Below are 22629 nucleotides of genomic sequence, written 5' to 3'. Positions count from 1 at the left end.
AGGTGTCATTGTTCCAACATAGTCCACCTGAGCCTTGTGTTCAAGTTCAGGACAGGGCATAGCAGAGGAGGGCGTATAAAGCACACGCTGATTCCACTCAGCAAGGAAGACCCGGAGGAAACTCGGAGAACCGCTGGGAGGTGCTCGGCCTGGGAAGGAGGGGAAGGAATACTAAGCGCCTAAGGAGTCCCAGTGGGATGCTAGGTGTCTTATTTACACATCATTCAATTTAATCTCCAGAATGGCCCTGGGGGGCGGGGGATTCTCCTGTTATTTAAAGACTGAGTGGCCTGCCCTGGGCCAAGCAGACAGGGAGCGATGAGACCCAGATTCGCACCAGCTTCAAAGTGTATGCTCTCATTACTACTGGCAGCAAACAGGACTAGTCTTTCCAGGACTTAAAAGGCTATTTCCTAGGAAGGACGGGAGCCTCTTTGGAGTTGCTCTGACAGGTTAAAGGGCTGTTTCTAGTTCTTCGCCCCTCCCTGGATCTGCGTCCTTAGCCTCTTGCTTCTCAGAAGAGGCGGAGGGTGTTTCCCCATCCTGTGACTTTGGACTGCACTTGCTTTGGCCAAATGATGCTAACAGAACAATCCAAGGGGAGGCTTGCCCTCTTGCACAAATGCCACCTTTCATGGGAAGAATGCCCCCCAGGTGGCTGCTGCCCCTCAGGTTGGGATGGAGAACAGATTCACGTGGAGGAGTGCTGGGCAGAGGCGGCAGCGAATAACCAAGCCATGCCACCCCCGCAGCAAGAAGCACAGCCACGCAGCCCACAAGCCCAACCAGATCAGCAGAACCACACTCGATGCTCGGACCATGAGCGTGAGAGCAAGTGCTCATTGTTGTTAATCCTGGGTTCCCTCTCGGTACTTTAGGCAGCATTATTGTGGCAACAGCTCCTTGATGCAGGTGCCTGAGAGGGCAGACTTCTGAAAGGAACCACCAGGAGGCACACTTCAGTGCAAAAGGACCTTCTAAGGCAGCGGTTCTCAGCCTGTGGGTCCAGACCTCTTTGGAGGTCGAACGACCCTTTCACAGGGGTCGCCTAAGATCATCAGAAAACACATATATAATTACATATTGTTTTTGTGATTAATCACTATGCTTTATGTTTAATTTGTAACAATGAAATTGGGGGTCACCACAACATGAGGAACTGTATTAAAGGGTCATGGCATCAGGAAGGTTGAGAACCACTGCTCTATGGAGTAGTGGGCCCTGCAGCTGAATTCTAGCCAGTGGGGCCAGGCCTCCACCCTCCCTGACCCCCACTGCTCCATCCTCTCTTATCTTGTCTCTCAAAAGATGGTCTTTGGAGCAGCAGCCCAGCACCCCTGGGAGCTTCTAAGAAAAGCAGAACCTTGGGCCCCATCCCAGGCCTATAGAATCCAAGTCTGCATTTGTCAATATCCTCAGCTGGTTTGTAGGAGGCACATGAAAGTGTGAGCATCACCGCTCCATTGTCTTTCCCACCCACCAGCTGCAAGCACAGGAGCCCAGGAGCCTAAGTGACAGCAGAGCTGCAACCAAAGGAGCCTGGTCCCTGAATGGCCGTGGCCATGAGAAAGCCCACCCACCTACTGAGAACACTCATTTCAGGCCTTTAGTAAACAGGGAATCAACTATGACTGGGTTATTAAGCCATTCAAATTCTGTCATTTATTTTTGCAGCTAGCATTCTCATTATTGGCACCCCCCATGGAGTCCCTACTTTGTACAAGTTCCTTTATTTAGGAAGATGAGATGAGTAATGACAGCTACACCAAGCAAAGCTATAAGACACCCCAAATAGGAACATCATTACAAGCAGCATCCTGGGTAAAAAGCAGAAAGAGAGGAGAGAATGGAGAGACTGGGCTCTGAGGATGAGTCCTGGAGAAGGAACGGCACACCGTGGACCTTCACTGAGAGAATCTGTGTCTTAGGTGGGCCAGCGTTAGGTTGGGTCAGGGACGCTTACCATGTTCCCCACCAGCACCCTGGCCCATGATGTCAATTTGTGTAACTTAATGTGCATGCTCTGGCCCTCAGACTAGACAGAAAGGTATGTGTTTTGGTGCGAGGCTCAGAGAAATAGGCTGCTCTCAGGCCACCTTCCATGTTAACCAGATGTTTGATCTGAAGTAGAAACTTGCCCCGTGGTTTGGCCACTCAATACCTGAACTCCCTTCCTGTGTTTGGGGCATCTCCCCAACTTCTGAAGCATGGCCCACGTTCCTCTATCGAAAAGAAAAAGCCCGATGCCCACTTTCCCAGTCTCCTCGGTCACTAAGACTTGGGCACACGATCTGGGCACCACCAAGAGGTGCACCCAATCCCAGTGTCTGAACCGGAAGCTAGGAACTAAGTGGACCAGGGCTCAGTGAACCACAGGCTGTGTCGAGAGGGCAGCAGCTGTGAGGAAGGTGCCTCCAGCTGCGGAGGCAGCGATCCCAGTGACCAAGCAGGAAATCCAGTCTTGACACAGAGGCAGGGTGATGAATTCAGCCAGATGGGTCAGCATCTTCCGGGACTGAGCTCAATTGAGCTGGGATTTGAAGAATGTATGGATGCAAAACCTCACCGGCTCATGAGCATATTATGAACCCTGACAGTGGAATCTTACCAGCCCCTACCTGTACCTGCTGGAACCCTAACTCCTAGCAATACTCCCTACATATCCCCCAAATCCCCAAGGCACCCTAATTAATGATGGCAACCCCCTTGTCCCCGCTGCACGTCCAGGCACAGATCCCTCATCTGCCTTTGCCACCAGTTGTGGTGTCTTGATGACCGGACAGGTCCTCATTAGCGTCTCTTTGCCCTGGGACACACTCCGGGACACGCAGCAGCATTGCTTTAGCCCCCAAATCAACAGGGTTCAAGAGACAGCTCTTTCTGCAGACCCCCGTGCCTTTTTTTTCCCCCTCCATGCAGATGCACACTCACCTAGCACCAGTTCAGCTCTCACTTCCACTTGGCTTCATCTTTTGGGATGGATTTTCTCTCTGTCCGTGGTCCTACAGTCAGTCCCTCCAACAGGCCCCTCCAGTCTGCAGGACTCACGATCCTAACTGCACAGGGATCACATTTTTCTCTCCTAACGCCCCTTCCCCAGGAATATCCTCAGCCACATCAGGTTAGTATACATCCACAAATATAAGTAGAAACTAGGGGGTATATCGCTAAACTCCACACATCACAATGTGTGAGCCTTTCCTCTTCCCCAGTCGGGATCCCTCCCATGGAGGTGTACCTGGTGATGGTTTGGGAGAGCATTTCAAATAGAGGGAACAACACGTGCAAAGGCACGGGGGCAGGAAGTCACAGCATCCAGCAACGCAAGCACGGAGTCCTAGGGGAGGGTGGCATCCAGCCAACTCTACAGAGGTGTGGCCACATCCCCCCAAAAGAAGGGAGCTGGACCTCAGAGCTGAGCACAGACCTGCCGCTTTACAGCCTGTTCCGGAGTGAAGCCCTCAGGCATCAGCGGCTCAGTGGGGCCCGCTTTCATCAACAGGTTGGCTTAATTACTATCATCCCAAGGCTGCCAGTTTCCCGGAGATCAAAAATGAGCCAGTCATTATGCTGGGATCAGTCAGAAACAAGAAAGAGGAAGACTGTAAATACATATTCTCTCTCTCTCTCTCTCTCTCTCTCTCTCTCTCTCTCTCTCAAAATCCACTGACGTGATAAGGGACATAAAACAGCATTAGTTTCCTCATAGTTATTATACATAGCACCGAAAACTGTGAAATTAAACCAGGAAGTGCTCTCCGGCTGGCCATAAATTTTGCATTTTTCCCCCTTCGTGCATAATAACGCCTTGATAAGCGCCCCATTATTGATGTGTCTGCAGCATAGATCCCCCTTTTGGAGGCAAAATGCTTCTCCGTAGCAGATGGCGGCTATTGTGTTTACACATGAGCACCTCACGATTGCATTTCCTCACGTTGGCAGTAAAAAGAAAGCCCAAATTGAGTTTTTAATGGCTTTGCACATTGTTCATTAAGATTACATGAGTGTGCTCGGCGACTGGCAGCTGAGCGCCTGGAGCTCTGAGAGCTCAGAGCCGTCCCTGCAGACAGGTGGTCCCGCCAGCTTCCAGCGCCAGCACCTACGGGAAGGGAGCGGAGGGCTGCGGGGACCAAGCGCAGCCTGAAGCCAAGGCAGCTGTGGTGCCATGGAATGAGCCCTCAATTTCCAGTCAGGAAAACTGGGTTTCCGCCCCTCTCCTGTCACTTCTTCATTGTATGATCTGAGCAAGTCAGTAAAAGTATCTGGGCCTCCGTGTTCTGATCTATAGAATGGGATCATGACAGCTACACATCAAAGTTTTTTTGTTTGTCTATTTCAGTCAATAGTAAATGAAACATTGGTCTTAACTCAATAAATGTTAATTTCACAATAAACAGCCAGTAGCAGATGATAGGGGGGCCCAATGCAATTTACCACATGTTTAATGTTACTAGTGTTTACGGAAAACTTGGTACATGCCAGGCATTGATCTGAGCATCTCTTAGCATCCCAATGAGGTGGTACCATGCTATCCCTGCTTTAAAGTTAGGAACACTGAGGAACAGAGGGGGAGCCTTTTTGCCTAAGCAGCCCTCCTCCACTCCGTGGGGGGCAGAACAGTGGCTTAAAGATGTCCATGTCGTCACCTGTGGAACCTGTGCGTGTCACCTACATGGCAAACGGGGATTAGGTTTCAGATGGAATTAAGGTTGGTAATCAGGTGACTGGAGATGGGGAGGTTATTCTGATCGAGAGAGGCAAGGGAGGCAGAGTCAGAGAGGGATTTGAGGATGCTAAGACCCTGACTTTGGAGATGAACATGGGAGCCACAAACCAAGAAATACAAGTGGCCCCGAGAAACCAGAACAGGCAGGCAAACAGAGTCTCCCATAGAAAGGAACACAGCGTCTCCAACTTCTTGATGTTAGCCCGGTGTGACGATGTGGAACTTCTGACCTCCAGAACAGTAAGACGAAGAAACGGGTGCTGTTGTTATGCTCTAGTAGCAAGGGAAACGAACTCACTCCCGACTCCCCTGCTTCCAGGATTTTGCTCAGGGGTGGTGTTCCTGAAATCCACACTGCCCAGCCCAGTGGTCGTCCTTCACCACTGACTTTCACCCATGCCCACAGAACACTTATTTCTGCATCGCTTACCCCACACATACCTCTACTATAGCTATTCTGGACAAGGCCTAATGTAAAAGCCCAGAATGATAACATGTAACTATCTGGTCACAATAAAGGAACAAGGGACACAAAAATATCAAAAGACTCCACCATAAATTAAGAAAATAGGTGGAAGAGGAGCGCAGAGTTCTGCCAGCAGTATCATGAAAATGAGCAGTCATTCAGCTAACCACACACATAACAATTTACCAGTCGCCAGAGTAACAAGCATATCAGCATTATTCATATTATCAGTCAAAGCAATCTAATTGTCACGTGTCAAAAAAAGAAAAAAAAGCAAAGACATTTGTTTCTTTTTTAATACACCGGACAATGGGGAGGAAGGGAGGGTGAGAGAGAGGGAAGGAGGGAAAGAGGGGGAAGGGAAGGAGGGATGAATTACAGGTTAATGGATACATAACATCTATTTACAACAAGGAAAACACCCTGCAGTTTCAACGGAGCTGAACACTGAACACCACGCCGTGTCAGAGTCAGTCTGCGTGAACAAGCAGCAGCTATTGCTGTAATCACTCATTCAGACCTCAAGTTGGGGTTTGAGCATTTCATATGCAAATCTGTGAAGGCAGTTCTCCAGGAAACAGCTCTCTGATCATCCATGTGGGTGTGGAGAATGTGGTTTAAAATGAAAATAAACCCAGGTGACTAGTTGTGAAGGCCCCGCTGGAAGAGGCTCTATACGTGGGCCTTTCCCCAAAAGACCAGGAACCTGCGGCACCTGCACTCTTCCCGCCCCTGAGGAGAAGGCGGAGAAAGAAGGGAAGAGGGAGCAAAAAGAGAGAAGAAAGGGAGGAGGATAAGAAGACATAAGGAAAGGAGAAAGGAGAAGAGTAAACACAAAGGAAGCTGAGGAGAAGAGGGAGAAAGGGAGAGAGATGGCAGGAGGAGAGGTGGGGAGAAGGGAAGAGGGAGGCGGTGAGGCCGGAGAAATAAAATACAAGTGAGGAAGGAACACTGGGCGGCAGGAAGGAGCAGAGAGGAGAAAGGTGATGGACACAACGCAGAATAAAATCGAAACCATGTACCACCCCTTAACTACTTCTCATCCCCTTCGCTCCCCAGACAAATAAAACATTTTCACATTCTCCTCTGGACCTTACAATAATCTTGTGATGAAAACATACCCAGGTAAAATGTTGTGGAGCCCAGCGGGCCTGGGGTTCTCTCAATTTATACCTTCATAACTCACCTCCCCCAACATCTCCGTGTAATATCTTACCATCCCAGGAGGAAAAATAAACATTATTGAAGGAGAAATAATGGAACCCAACACACGACAGAATGAGAACTTGGCTCCAGAAATGGTGACATATAAGGCCTTGTTTGCGTTGCTTTTTGACATGGGAACGACCCCAACAATGTTGGCAAGGTCAAGGTAGAATTGAAGGGCAGGTCACGCCACTCCCCCTCCAGATTCTGACCTCTTCTGTGCAGCTGGTGTTAGTCATATGGTGCCTCTGAGAGCGAGGAAGTCTCTCTCCTTTCTCACCTGTAAAATTGCTGAGCAGATAGAGTTTTCGAGGTTCCCTCCAGCTAGAGAAGTCTAAGGTTCCAAGACTTCACAGTCACATGACTGTGACCAGTCGGTGGTGAGTTAGGTGCCAGGACTGGCTTGAATTTTCTACCTAGATGCCTTCTAGAGATGGGGAGAGGGAGGAGCGGCCTTTTTCTTTGGGGCTTGCTCCTGGAGATACACCGTAATTTTTGTGTTCCCACAGAATTGCTTTTCTGCTCTAGTCACATTGCTTTTCTGCTCATTGATAAGAGCAACAGCTGCAAACATATACCATCACATTTGACTAATACTCATTCATTTAATTCTAATAGTAACCTAGGAGGTAGTCACTACTACCATCCTTCTCTTACAAACGGAGGTACAGAGAGGTTAGGTAACTTTCCCAAGGCCACACAGCTCATCGCACAGCCAAAATTCTCACCCAGGAAATTCTAACCATCATTTAGGTCTTAGGCTCCACATCACACGTGGGTGTGTTGTATCTGGTGGCGAGGACTGACCCCACATTCCCTGGGGCCATCTGGCTTTGCCCTGGGGAACTGGTACAGGTAGGAAGAGGGGTAATAAGTGGGAGGAAAGAACCAAAATGAAATCAGTTGTCAAGCTGCTGCCATATTAAGAGCAAAGAGAACAATAGGCTTGTCAGGAACATTTGCAGACCCCAAATTGTTCTTGACATTCATTGGGCTGAGCTCTTTGCTTCTGCAACTCTAAATCGCTAAATCGAAATGACATGGAACTAAAAAATATATATATTTATATATATTTTTAAATCTCCAAACTCTTCCCACATCTGCTGGCATGATAATATTTTGATTAGTTACATTTATGCTCCAATTACACTCACAGAATGTTCAACTGTGTCTTATATATAGCATGTTTGCCGTGCTCCATGGAAAATACTGGATTATTACCTCGTATATTTGCAATGGGAAAAGACACGATTGGAAATGGTGTGGGGGCGAGGGGGACACATGGAGGAAAGCCAAACAAAGAGATGAGGAAGCCTGTTAAAACAGTACTGTCTTGCCTTCACATTACTAAATTGGGTCACTGCTATTCTTTCCCAAGCTCTAAAATGCCAGGGCTTGGAGAGACAGAAAGCATTTAAATCTACCTTCCCCTCAACTGACACCTTTATCTTCCCCGAAACAACGGGGCCTGACCACGCACCCACTGTGACTACGTACCCACTGACCGGCAAGGTCAACAGTGGGGCTTGCTCCTGGAGAAACACCGTCATTTTTGCTGCCCTTTTATTCTGGAGTGTCCATCTATTTCCCAAAGAGGTCCTTAACCCTGTCCATAGTAATTAAATAAATATATCTATAATAATCTATAATAATAAAAGGGTAATATGCTAATTAGACTGGACATCTTCTGGATGTCATTCCGGTCGTCCTTCCTGACAAAGCCAGGGCCAGAGGGAAGCCAGCCCAGGTCCTGGGTGCCTGTGGGCATCCCAAGGGAAGCCAGCTGGGTCCTGCGTGCCTGTAGGTGGCTCAGGGAAAGCCAGCCCGGGTCCCGGGTGCCTGCTGGCGGCTGGAGGAGGGAAGCCCAGGTCTGGGTGCCGGAGGGAAGCCGGTGCCGGCAGCCGGGGGAAGGAAGACCTATTCTTGCACGAATTTTCATGCATCGGGCCTCTAGTCTATTAATAAAGGTGAAGAGCTCCTTTGAGCTTTGCAAAATGCCTGCCCTGGCGATGCTGGGAGGGCCTTCTTACCATGAGGGCTGGCGAGATGCCATGGCATCATTTCACTCTTCACCAACAGACCCCCCACTGTGGGTGTTTGGGGCGAGAGTATAACACTACCTAATGCCAATATCAGATGGGCCCCTCTGTGCCATCTGAGCTGTCTGTACCCCAATCCACAGACCCTCCCTTTAAATCCTCAGCCACTGGGACTTACTTTCTCCGTTTGTCCTCCCGGCCACTGCATCCCTAAGTCAGCTGGCACCTCCATGCCTCAGTTTCCCCATGTAGCCCCATGCATGAAGGGCAAGCCCTCCAGTGGTTTGTTCAAAAAATCCGCTAGAACCAAGCATTCTATAAATTGGATGAAATTGGTTCTGACCTCAAGTATTCCTTGCGCACCCAGTATGTATCCAACACCAGAGAAACAGCAGTCAGCAGGGCAGAGTTTGTGCCCTTGTGGAGAGTACAGACAAGTAAAAGGCTGTTACAGGATGTGGGAAGTCCTATGATAGGCCGGGCACATGGAGGGGTATTAACACAGACTGGATTTGGAGGAGGAGGGATAAAAAGAAAGAAAAATCAATGTGCTGGAGCAAATAACCTCCACACTGAGGCCTAGGGCTATTCAGGTGTCAGACAGGTCAAGAGGAAGCAGGAAGAATATTCCTGGCAGATAAAGTAGCCTGTTTCAAAGCCAAGAAGAAAGACAGCCTCTAACATGCGGAGGGACTGAAGCAAATACCTTACAGGCCGCTCCTCTAACCTCCCACCCTCATGTGATAGATGAGAAACTTGATGTACAGAGAGGTACAGCAACTTGCCCTTAGCCACACAGCCAGAGGGTGGCAGTGCCAGGATTCAAAGTGAGGTGTGTCTGACTCCAAAGTCAGTGCTATTTCTGCCTAAAACAGTGGTTCCCACACTGTAGCATGCATCAGAATCACACGGAAAGCTTGTTGAAAGATGGCTGGATCCCACACCCAGTATGTTGTGGGTGGGGCCTGAGAATGTGCAGTTCGAACAAGTTTCTAAGTGAAGCTGATGGGCCACACTCAGAACCACTGGGCTGGCCAGTCTCTAGTCACCAACCCTGAGAGGCCACAGTCCATAACCTTGGGCTGATGGACAAGCAGTGCTGTCCCTTCACTCCATCCAGGGCCAGCCAAGATGCTAACTAACCCATTTCAGGAGGCTCTCTCCCACTGTGGGCCATACCCTACACACCTCTCTCAAGGGCATGAAAGCTCTGGCCACTGGCCATCAAACATGAAGGCTCTCAACAAGGTCTCTCCTCGTCAATCATTGCCAATTACCAGGAATATCATTAGACACTTATTGACTCCCCCAAATGTACTCGGGTCTGCATAGAAAATAGCACAATAATTATTCCTCCTCTTTACCATCCTCTAAGGAGCTACAAGAATTTGACAGCTGTTATCCAATTAAACCTGACAGCTTTTTTTTTTTTAATATAAATGCATTTCTTACCTCTACAATGGGAAAAGCTACTTCCTTTTTTGAGGTAAGAAGACAAAAAGAGGCCAAATAAGTTGGCCATCATCACTAGGGTCATTTCTTGCCTCCTTTCCCCTGCAGGGTCCGCGGAATAATGTGGGATAAGAACATAGACTCTGGATTTGGACTGCCATATGGAATCCCAGCTCTGCCAACTACCAGCTGTGTGGCCTTTAGCAAGTTACTTAACCTCTCTGAGCCACAGTTCCTTCATCTGTAAAATGAGTGTGATGATAGTAATTGTACCTGCCTCATAGGTTCGTCATGAGAACAAAATGTGTTCATATGTGTAGAATAATGCCCGACACATTGTAAGAACTATGGAAATGTCAGCCGTCATGTTCAGCATCACTGTCAGCGGCATCCCCGAGCCCTCTCGTGGATCTCCAATGAGTGAGATAGTTGGCCCTACAAACCAGCAGGATAAGGTAGGTTCACGGTGTCACCTTCCAGTTGCAATGACCCCAGGAGGCACCAGGAAGCCAGGGCTCCCCCCAGTTTACACCCAGAAGCATCTCTCTTTGCCAGTGGTCCTCCAAATGCGGTTCCCAAACCAGCTGCATCAGCACCACCAGGGAACTGCATAGAAAACCCACTTCCACTGAATCAGAAACTCTGGGGTTAGCCCCGACCTGTGCTCCCACAGCCCGCCAGGTGGTACCAACGCACTCAAGTTTGAGAACCCCTTTCCTTGCAAACAGGAACCCAGGACCTCAGCCTGATGTGTAGGCCACCATAACCCAGGGAACTCGTGCCAGTTCCTATCTATTGGATGTTCCCCACATTTTTTCAAGAAGGGACAGGTCACCTCAGGTCACAACATCGCAACACCGGTCCACAGCCTGCACTCTGGACCACTGCCCTTCACCACCTCACATGAAACTGCCTCCCACTCCCACTTCCAGGAAGGCCGTGAGCACCACCCCTGCAGGCCAGCCTGGGAGGGGCATTCACTGCCCCAGGCGGTGACCATGGCCACCTCCCCATGTCAGAGGCAGGAAGAGGAGGGCACTTAGAAACGCTACTCACAGGAATGACATAGGGTCTCCAAGTCCTGCTTGAGTCCTTGAAGCCACCAGGATGTCCCATCGCTGTCAACTGGGGCCTCTTGAAATCAAGTCCCTGAACCCCTTGACCTTCTTCATGGCCTTCATCCCAATCAGCCACGCTTCCCTCTTATCCTTCTCCTCCCGTTTCTAATCCTGTCCACTGCAGATCGGATTCCCTACATCAATACCCAGCCCCTGTCTCCTTTCCTCCTCCCACCTCTCCTATTAAAATCCACTTTGGACGTTGGACTCCTTGACCACAATGCAAACGTCCCTCTCCCTTTGTCACCCTTCCTCCTGCTGTTCTCCACCCGCCTCCAGCCGTGGGTTCTATGCTCCACACCATTAAAGAGAATGGTCCTGCCAGCCCCACCCAGCTCCACAGCAGGCCTGGATGGGAAGACAGAGCAGAATAAGATGAAAGGACGACGTGAAGGGAGCCATGGACCGGAAGCTGTCAGGTGGGCAAGGAGTTATGTACCATTTGCTAGGGCTGCCGGAACAAAGTACCACACACAGAGTGGCTCCAACAACAGAAATGTGCTGTCTCACAGTCCTGAAGGCTAGAGTTAGAAACTGCAGCGTCAGCAGGGCTGGCTCCTCCTGGGGGCGAAGGGACGTTCTGTGGCAGTCTACTCCTCTAGCTCCTGGCAGTTTGCCGGCAATCTTTGGCTTTCCTTGGCTTGTATATGCATCACCCGGATCTCTGCTTTCAAATTCATGTGACATTCTCCCTGCATGTGTGTCCCTCTCCAAATTCCCCCTTTTTAGAAAGACACCAGCCACATTAGATTAGGGGCCCACCTCCTACAGTGTGACTCATCCAATTCATCTGCAATGGCCCTACTTCCAAATAAGGTCACCTCCTAAGGTGCATCCTAGGGTTAGGAGAGGGACATATGAATCTGAGTGGCAGCTACAATTCAACCCATAACAAGCTTTCCAGAGCCCGACTGTGCTCGCCACCCAAAGGGGTGTCTAAGGCAGTGGCTAAGGAGGTTTTCTGGTTTAGAGATGACTAACCATCACATTTGGAGATGTGGTGAGCAGTCATTGGTTTTCATTGTCGAGTGAACCTGGGGAAAGCAGAGTGGAAGGGAGGGGAGGAAATCTGCCACCATAGAAAGACAACCGCACGGACATCTTGAGGTGTTTCTGGCATAAGGGGGGCGGGGGGCGGCGGGGAGGGTTAGTGCTTTCTACGAAGTTGTGGCATTTAATTGGGCTTTTGACTGCAGTTGGTAAACTTTTCTTGAAGAAGAAGCTTCATGAGGGATTGCAACTTATAGTGGACGTGTTTGCTTTGAAGCTACTATACCAGGTGCCATTGGGAAAGATGCGAGTATCCCTCCCCAGGGCTGCCGGTTCACTGATGGTGCCAGTTTGTTCCACAGCGAATGTGTTCTGAGTGCCTGTTATGTGCCAGGCCCTGTTGGAGGCCCCGGGAAGGCAGCTGGGAACAAAACAGTCATGATACTTAATCACAGACAATTTGCTGAGATGGAAATTCTTCATGAGAGCTTTGGAAGAAGTTGATAGGGCTTCTGTAGGTGCCCCCCCCCCCCCCCGCACCCCCCAGGGATGGTCACGAGTCTTTTATCCCATGATTTCCTCATTTTGACGTCTTGATTTTCAGCTAATCTTCTGATGCTCTGAAGTACCTTTTCAGTGATTATTTCCCCCAGGAAGACTCTATGAGTGGTAAGTTTTTCTGAGCCCATGCATTTCTGATTCTGCATTATTTTTATAGTATAGATCATGAGACTGCAAGTAAATTTCTTGAGTCTCAACCCATTCCATTGGAACTGCCATAGTCCCTTGCTTCTCACTTTGCTAATAGGAAAAGGAGGGAAGTCTGGTCCCTTGTCGGTCAGATTCTCTTCTTGGAAACACACCTGGGAAGCAGGTAGGTAGGCACATCTCACACCCTAACTCTGAATGTATAGAAGATGCTTTTATCCTGTGGGTTTGTACTTGAGAGCATAGCACAGCGATGATGATAAAGGCTCTGGAGTCACGTCCTGCGTCCCAGAACTGCCCGAAGCCACATCCCAGCTCTGCCACTTTCTATAGTGCATTGTTGGGCAAATTACTTAGATTCTCCATATCTCTGTTTCCCCATCTGCCAAATGGGGATAATAAGAATACCAGCATCATAGTATCATTGTGAGGATGAACTGAGTTAAAATACGTAATGGCTCGGAACAGAGGCTGACAAACTTTTCCCATCGAAGGTCATTTAATGGATACTTTAGGCTTTATAGTTCATAGAGTCTCACTCAACTCAACTGTCAGAGCCTCACAGTAGCCATGGGCAATAGATAAATGAATGAATGGGGCTGGGTTCCAATAAAACTTTACAAAACAGGTGGCAGAGGCAGCCATGGGCTGTCATTTGCAGACCCCTGACTTAGACAACCAGCAAATACTAGGCTCTCAATATATATTAGCTGGTCTTCTTAACTAGGATTAGATTTACAAGGATGCAGGTTGGATTGTCTCCTACGCTTATGGTCTGGTTCTCTGACATGATGAACAGATGGTGTACATAAAAAAACCCTACCATCCACAGAAACTTTCCTCCCAGCCCACCTACAGCACTCTACTTGTGAAAACTACACCTTCCAAGATGCAACGTGCAGCCACAATTTCCCTGCTAATTTTTGCCGAGTTGTATTTGTGAGTTTCAGCCTCCAGCAAGATGTAAAAAGCAAGAGTGGGAAGGAAAACAATAGAACTCTGAGTGCTTCCGAAAGTCCTGTGCACCCTCTAAAGCAGCGGTTCTCAACCTGTGGGTTGCACGACCCTTTCACAGGGGTCGCCTAAGACCATCGGAAAACACACATATAATTACACATTGTTTTTGTGATTAATCACTATGCTTTAATTATGTTCAATTTGTAACAGTGAAAATACATCCTGCATGTCAGATATTTACATGACGATTCATAACAGAAGCAAAATTACAGTTATGAAGTAGCAACGAAAATAATTTTATGGTTGGGGGTCACCACAACATGAGGAACTGTATTAAAGGGTCGCAGCATCAGGAAGGTTGAGAACCGCTGATCTAAAAGAATGTCTGCTCCATTTCAGGTTAGCATAAAACCTTGATCTTCTACTAGAGAAATGGGAAAGAATTAAAAAGAATTGAAGCCGTGTCCCACTTTTGTGGGGTCACAGCATAGATGGCTGATTTAACCTTTTTTTTTTTTTTTTTTTTTTTTTACCATTCCAATTCGTTTCAGATGCTGCCAAAGGGTGGCCTGTTTCAGTGCCATGGCCTTTGCCACTGGTGCTATCCTCATGGGAACTTCTATGGAAGCTACAAGAGGCTGGATTCCCAAAGGATCTTAAGGTTTATTCCCACCCTGGATCCTGAGCATCCACAGTAGAGTTCCTGAGCCCTGTCCTCTCTGGGGTGCCCACTGTCTCACTCCAAACACGAGGATCCAATTCTTTATCCACTTCTCGGGCTCTTCGGAGTTTGTCCTCCACCTACACCAAGGGGTAAGTTATACCCTGCTTTTCCCATCATCACCAAAAATGATACATTAGGACTGAGAGCCAAAAGCATAGACGACAGGTATGAGCCAAACTTCTGAACTCCTTTAAGGAATTTCTACCTGTTTGGGCTTCAATCCCATCCATATGTTTATATTCATTCATTGATTCATATAGTCATTCTGTGTCCATCAGAAACATTCACTGAGCAAACAGGATGGGCATGGTACCAGGGATGCAGAGCTAAATAATAAACATGGTGTTCCCTTGAGGACTTCATGGTCCAGAGGGCAGAGTGGACCTCGTGGTGCACTGCCCAGACCCCTCTGTAAAGAAGGTCTTGTTGCTCTAGCTGCTGGGACACTTTGATACACCGTCCTCAGCCACCTTCCCCTCCATGCATGGTCTCAGCTGCAGAGAGGGCCTCACCCAAGGCCCGCCCTTCTGGTGCCAGGCACCCAATGACAGATGGTGGCAGGCGTGTAAAGCCCCAGCTGTCCCTGCCCCCTGCAGACTGGGATGGGCTGTGTTAGTTCCAGAGTAGCCTGGGGGTTGGCTGGTACACTGCCAGGTCTGCATCCCAGCTCAATGTCTCGCTCTGCCTGCTCCTCCTACCACAGCTGCCAGTCCCAGGGGCACTTCCTCACAAACATCTGAACAAACTCCGTCTCTGCTTTGCTTCCCAGAGAACTCAACAATGGGTCTGGCACACAAAGTTACAGAGGGACCTATAATCTGACAGATAGAGCACCTGCATTAATCTGAAAAATAATCATGTTATTTTAAATCTTAGAACACATATACTTATGTGAATAGGGGGTTAAGTTTCTTATATGTGACTAGGGGGTTAAGTTTTTCTTAAGTTTCCTTTTCAAGGCCTGTGTGAAGTGATTGAGAAGGTGACTCAGCTGTGAATCCAGCAAACAGACCGATAGTCGGGGTCGGACTGACCCACCAGGAGTCAAAACATCATCTCATCAATATCATCTCATCACCTGATGACTAAAGACAATAGCTGATGTCTGTGGACCCCAGGCCTGCACGTAGCTGTATTCCCATTCCCCTTTATAATCCTGTCCCCTGCACCTTGCTGGAAGACAGGATGTGATGCTTGTAAGCGCCCTGTCTGCTCGGTTGGCTAGCCTTCTCAATAAACGCCTTATGTGATTCAACCCTGCCTTCATTATTGGACACAGCGACAGTCCAACCGGGGGTTTCCAGGTAACTAGAGGAGGAACAAATCACTCTGTCTGGGAGGCTTGGAGGTGACATTAGCATTGGTTCTTAAAATGTCATGTAGGACTATTGCAGATAGAGACAGGGAACAATCACTTTGAGCAGAGGAAACCCAGCGAGAAAAGACCTGGGAGGTGTCCCCCAGCCAAGTCCCAGAATCCTTTACTATCCTGGTGTGACTGGTGTGTAGGGACATGTGAGCCAGGGTGAAGAATGAAGCCAAGGCCTTGCTGGTCAAATGATGAAGTTGACCATCTACTGGGATCTGGTGAATGTTTTTAAGGAAAACTGAGATATGATAAACTATTCATTTCACAAAGAAAAACCAAATCCACTCTAGAGCGTTTGTAGACTCAGACCTTTGCACAGCCATTGGAAGGCTGATCAATGGTAATCAGGGAATTCTCTTCAAGAAATCCCTAAGTCCAAGAATCTCAGGAAACCTAGTGCCTATAGTTCTGGCTCCTATGGGCCCAAAGTGGGTTCTCAACAAACACAGGCATGACCCTATGTCTGCCGACTGCCCACACCCCAACACGTGCTCTTAGCATCTGGAGACTGTGGCTTCCCTGCTCTTCGGTCTCTGAGAGGCTCACTGACACAGTTCCAGACACCGAGGAAGTAGGAATTCGCTATCTGTTGCATCTGAATCAGGCACCTGCCCCTGGCCACAGAGTGGTCTCCAGGACTGGTCGGGACTTGGAGAAGGACCCAGCTCATGCAGAGCCAACACAAAGCATCCAGCCCCGTTCACACGGAGGATTGGACGAGACTGCCTCAAAAGTATCCCCCAGTTCCAAAGCCTATGATCATATGAAACAGCCTCCGGTGCCTGCAGCCCCTCACCTGTTCAATGTACATGACGGATGGATTGATTTCCAGACGCCTTCCAGCTCTCACAGCCTATGGTTTTGGGGTTTCTAGAAAAGCTTGGGCATTAGATTCATGACAAGTAACGAACTCGATAACTGAAATAGTGCCCACCACCCATGAGAGGAAAATCAGTTTCAAGAGGAATCACTTCTTGCCACGAAGGTTTTTAAGGCCGCCTCCTGCTACTGCTCATGTTGCGGCCCACCCTGTCCCATAATTCCCAGTGCTCCAGCCTCAAAGCTTGATCCGTGGCTCTGCTACTTGCTAGCTACGTAACTTAAGTCCCGTTGCACCTTTTTTGGCTTTTTAATTTTTGAAATTAAAGGTATCAGAAAATAGCAAAACCCACAAAAAATAAGATAATAAACATCCATAGCTCCACTATCCAGGTTTAACCTCTGTTCATATCTTGACTTTTTTGCTTTGCCAATTTACTTATTTATTGATTCATTGATTAGTCCTTACCCCAGGTTATTATTTTTATTGATTTACAGGGAGAGGAAGGGAGAGAGAGAGAAACATTTATGTGAGAGACAAACATAGATCGGTTGCCTCTGGCACATGCCCTGAATAGGGATGCAACCTGCAACCTAAGTATGTGCCCTGACCAGGAATCAAACCTGCAACCTTTTGGTGTATGGGATGATGCTCAAACCAACTGAGCTACCAGGCCAGGGCTGCCTTTTTATTCTTGAAGAAATATCACTTTGTTGTTATTGCAAAAATTAGATACATATTCTTTTTTTAATGTAAATGTATACAGTATATTTTAAAAAATCATTACCTAATAAAGTTAAACGAAATACATATTCATTTTGAAGAATTCAGGAAATGAGGAAAATGCAAAGATCCAAGTTTAAAAAAATCCCGTCTCCCCACCCAGAAATAGCCGCCATTGACACAGCAAATGTTATTGTAAATACCTTGATATAGACAGACAAAGGATGGAGGGCGAACGATTGGATTGACAGAAGAATAGGTAGAAATAAATACTATCAAATGTGGGACAAAATGCTACATGCTACTTTAAATTTTTTAAAAAATATATTTTATTGATTTTTTACAGAGAGGAAGGGAGAGGGATAGAGAGTTAGAAACATCGATGAAAGAGAAACATCGATCAGCTGCCTCCTGCACACTCCCTCCTGGGTATGTGCCCGCAACCAAGATACATGCCCTTGACCGGAATCAAACCTGGGACCCTTGAGTTCGCAGGTCAACGCTCTCTCCACTGAATTTTTATGTGTTGTATTTATTGTTATTTGTATTTAACAGAAGGTAATTAAAACAAAATTGTAGGAAACCTAAACCTTCAAATGTTTCTTTGCCATCAGATATTTGCCAAAAGATCCCTCTGAGGTTAAGGATACTGAGTGTGAAGAAAACATAAAGAGTGTGGAGTAATTATGTTGCCTTTTAACTATTTATTTCCATTTTGCACCGTCTTTCGTGACTCCCTGCTGTGAAGGATGACATTAGTCCTCTCAGGCTTCCTCTCAGCTCCCCCGCCCCAGCTGCCCAACCCTCAGCTTTAATTGTTGGTGCTGCTATGCTGCCCAGTTTATAACCTTCACATCCTGATCTATAACGGTAATTGCCCACGTTGTTTATTGTTAGTTTTCTATTTATAGGGAGTCACTCACTACTCATCATCAATCCTTATACCATGAGTTCTGCATTCATAAACCTTTTCTTTTTATTCACCCTTAATTAGCTGGTCTTGTGATCCAGTATTTTTTTTTTCAAGATCTCATGGAAGCCATATTAATTCTGAGTACATTTATTCTTGAGGACAATTGCTTGTTAGCTCTATATCCTGGATATGCTTGGGCTATGCTTTCCTCCAATCATATCTATTAGACATTATTATACCATTGTCTTCCAAAACCAAATGTTGCTGCACAGAAGTTCGAAGCCAGCCTGGTATTATTTTTCTTCTCCTTGTGGAGGATGTTCATGTGTCTGGAAACTGCATAATTTCTTTCTTTATCTTTAGATTTAAGAGCTTAACTAGGATATGTTTTGGTGTTCCACATTCTATACCAAGTTTTCCTGCAACACATTATCTTTTCTATCATTTTTTTTATTGTGGTAAAATATAAAACATAAAATTTTCAATTTTAACCATTTTTAAGTGTACAAATTAAGTGGCATTAATTACACTCACAATATTGTGCAACCATCACCAATTTTAAGGTGGGACCTCACCCTCAGGGTGACCTTTCCTCCTCTAGCATATCACTGGTCATGTGGTTCAGACCTTCCCCTGACGTCTCCTCTCCTGGCATGTAACTGGTCATATGGTAGACCCCCTAGAGAAGGAACAGGGGGCCAGAGAATGGCCTCATAGACTCCCCTACAAGCTGTGCATAACCACTCCCTTCAGCACTAAGCCTAGAGATAACATCTAGGCCTCAGCTGTGTTTCAGCTCCAGGCCCAGAAAAGCAGCAAGGCCTTGAGGGGCAACACCATGGCTGACTTCAGGACCAGCTTGATTAATGACCCCCTGCCCTGGCACTGACCACTCAGTACAGACCATGACCCTGAAAGAACACACCCGGAAAACTAATGAATATTCCACTGAATCCTCCCTTGAGACCTCCAGATAAAAGTCCTTAAGAGGAAGGACCCCGTGTGTATACTTGCTCACTCTTTCTCTTGAGTATGCCCATGCCTCTCTCACCCCCTTCGGACCCCAATGTTCTATCTCTCTTTTTCTCCTAAGCTCCAAGGACCATTCTTTGGCCTCTGTAATTTGTTTGCTGAGCCCACACAGCCCAGCTGACTCACTTCTTCCATGGCCCACTTATTCTACTTCAGTGACTTTATAAATAAACTTTTGCTTGTCTTTGAGTCTTGGCTCTGAATTCTTTCTTAGCCAAAACTCAAGGATTAGATCTAACATCTAGTGCCATTCACCATTAACATAACCACTAAGCAGTAATGCCCCATTCTCCCCACCCCCATCTGAAAACCTCTAAACTACTTTCTTTCTCTATGAATTTGCCTATTATACATATCTTATCATTGGAATCCTATGATAATAATAAAAAACCCAAACAATAAAAAGTGTTGGGCCGAACCGGTTTGGCTCAGTGGATAGAGCGTCGGCCTGCGGACTGAAGGGTCCCAGGTTCGATTCCAGTCAAGGGCATGTGCCTTGGTTGTGGGCACATCCCCAGTGGGAGGTGTGCAGGAGGCAGCTGATCGATGTTTCTCTCTCATCGATGTTTCTAACTCTCTGTCCCTCTCCCTTCCTCTCTGTAAAAAACCAATAAAATATATTTTTAAAAAAAGTGTTGGGGAGATGTAGAGAAATTGGAACCCTCATACAATGCTGATGGGAAAGTAAATGGTGCCCCTGCTTGTAACACATTGTCTTTTGAATTGCAAATTTAGCTTTTTATTCACTTCAGGAATTTTTTCTATTCAGAGGCAGAACAGCATAATTCTGCTCTTTTGAATCACAATTCTGCAATACACACACACACACACACACACACACACAAAGAGTGTACACTTGGACAAGTCAGTATGTCTTCATTTCCTCATCTATAAATTGGAAATACTAATAGTCTTGACCTCATTCATACTCTTGTTGTAAAAAATTAATTACATGTAAATCTCTTTTTAAAAACTGCCTCATACATAGCCAATTTGAAAAGGATTTGCTTTTATCTGCTATATCAGGTTAAGCTATATTATGCTATATATTTGAATACATCATGTTCTATACGTATACATGTATCTACACATCTATATCTATCTTTGAATATCTTCTTTTCCCTTTTAGCTATTTTTATATTAATCTTCCCTTGACTGGTTGCATCAGTCTTTCATCTGCATTCATGTGCTCATTAAAACTTTCCCTCATACTTTTTTTCCTGCAGTGTATATTTGATTTGGCGTTTGGCTTATGTCATTTTTGCTGCTCCTAATTTACCTAAGGACTCTTTTATCCTATGAATACTATCTGGGGCCTCAACCTGTTTCTGTTTGTCCCTATTAATATCATTCTGTAAATGTATCACCTCATCTTTTAACTGTTCCTTACCTTATTGACTTTCACATCAAGTTGCTCGGCAAAGTAATTGTGAATAATCCAGCTCTGCTCCTTAATTTATGCCTTTTCCAGGTTGGAAATATTGTCTTTGCATTCTCTAGCCCCCTGCCTGTTTGCTTGCTTTCCTCCTCCCCTCCCCCGCCCCCCTCCTTCTTGCTCTGCTTGGGTGGCTCTGCCTGACATTCTATTTGCTGTGATATATGGCATAGGTGACACCTGACTCTCTCCCACCATAGCAGGGAACAGTTTGTTTTCCCCTTGAAGCTGAAGTTTGAAGATTGAGTATTCTTTGTTTTACCAGATTTCTGTAACCTACAGAAACAGTGACAGGGAGGAGAAAGCTCCGCTAGGGTGACTTTTAGTCATGGTTAGAATACAGGCGATCTATTTCTTCTTCCTAGATTTTGATAAAATATCCTATGATCAGATTCACTCCACCTACTTGCAGGTATTTATTCTTAGCTATGAGGAGATATTCTCTTCTTTTCTATTATTTCTCCAATCCATTCTGTAGTCCTGAAGCGTTTGTTACCTTCAGAGGGTTAACCACCGCCATAACCTTTCAACCTTTCTCCTTTAACTTGTCGCTACTCCTACCCCTGCCCCTGGCTATTTCTCTTACTCCTTAGACCAGCGGTTCTCAACCTGTGGGCCGCGACCCCTTTAGGGGTCAAACGACCCTTTCACAGGGGTCGCCTAAGACCACCGGAAAACACATATATAATGACATATTGTTTTTGTGATTAATCACTATGCTTTAATTATGTTCAATTTGTAACAATGAAATTGGGGGTCACCACAACATGAGGAACTGTATATCAAAGGGTCGCAGCATTAGGAAGGTTGAGAACCACTGCCTTGGACAGGGAAATGAGAATGTTTCCCATTCCACTTGTTTTCCTCCAGATGCTGGAGTATCAGTGAGGAACCTCAGGGTATGCTTTGTAGTGGATGGGGGAAGAGAAGCCCAGCTCTAGCTCTCTACACAACAGTGTTTTCTGTTTATTTCCTTACCTACCAGTTTTTAAAGTTTATTACATTTGACTATTCCCTTTACCTTGTATAAATGTTGTGGTAATTTTATTTTTATTTTCTTGTATTTTGGTTTGCTCAATTCAATAGTATTGGGCAAGAGGAATTCTGTAATACAATTTCTGTCAATGATCTTAAATGAACATCTGAGTCACGTTTTCCATATACAAGCTGAGAAAATATTATCATAGTGTACTCACGGATTTTTTTAGGAGTACTAAATTAGATAATATATGTAAATTGCTTTGCAAGCTCTCAAATTTTATATGAAGAGTACGTTTTCAATAAATGTATTTGTGAATGAAGGAGCTGTTATTGCTCTATGAAAATGAGTTTAGTTATCTAATTCATAGGATTATAAAATGTTAGCACTTAAAGGAATCCTAGGAATCATGTAGCCAGTGGTTTTACATGGAAGGAAACAAATGCCATGCTGTCTTCTTCAGGACTAAGTTTCGTCAAGAGGTGAGTGACCCAAGAATCCTAGTGTCTGTAATCTGACAGAAAATGTTATTCACGAGAATTCCTCTTGAGACTAACCCCTAAGTGTGAGAAGAAATACATTTACTTTCTTATTTTGCTCATCACCAAGATGGATTTAGGTATGCAGAGATGCAAACAAAGCTTAATTGCTTTCCATAAAATGGAGTAAAGAGAAAGGAAGAGTTAAGTAAAATCAGAAGTACAGGTGAGAATGGACATTGAAAAACAAAAGTTTGATACTAGTTTTCAGTTGTTCCCTCTAAAATATACACTCTCTCATTCTCACACAAAGAATTTTTATAAAAATCTGTATTACTCACCGATGTTTTTGTAGTACCTTTTTTTGGAAGGCTCTTTATTCACCTTAGTAAAGAATGAGCAGATACACCACATTCATTTACAGAAACTAAAGAATGTGGAGCCACGGAATTATATAGGTTGGTTAGTTGTATCTTCTTGTATCTGAACACAG

The 22629-nt window shown here is 46.2% G+C and overlaps 1 protein-coding gene across 14 annotated transcripts in view; it reads right to left on the bottom strand.

The window, feature by feature from the left end:
* PTPRT (protein tyrosine phosphatase receptor type T) overlaps positions 1-22629 on the bottom strand; it is a 935828-nt gene that overhangs the window by 600497 nt on the left and 312702 nt on the right. The gene's annotated exons all lie outside the window — the stretch shown is intronic.

The sequence above is a fragment of the Myotis yumanensis genome, unplaced genomic scaffold (assembly GCF_028538775.1).
Source record: "Myotis yumanensis isolate MYYU_CA2020_CCGP unplaced genomic scaffold, mMyoYum1.0.hap1 SCAF_7, whole genome shotgun sequence".
Taxonomy (NCBI): Eukaryota; Metazoa; Chordata; class Mammalia; order Chiroptera; family Vespertilionidae; genus Myotis; species Myotis yumanensis.
Note: the sequence above shows the minus strand (reverse complement) of the source record. Positions and strands in the feature narration are given on the sequence as shown.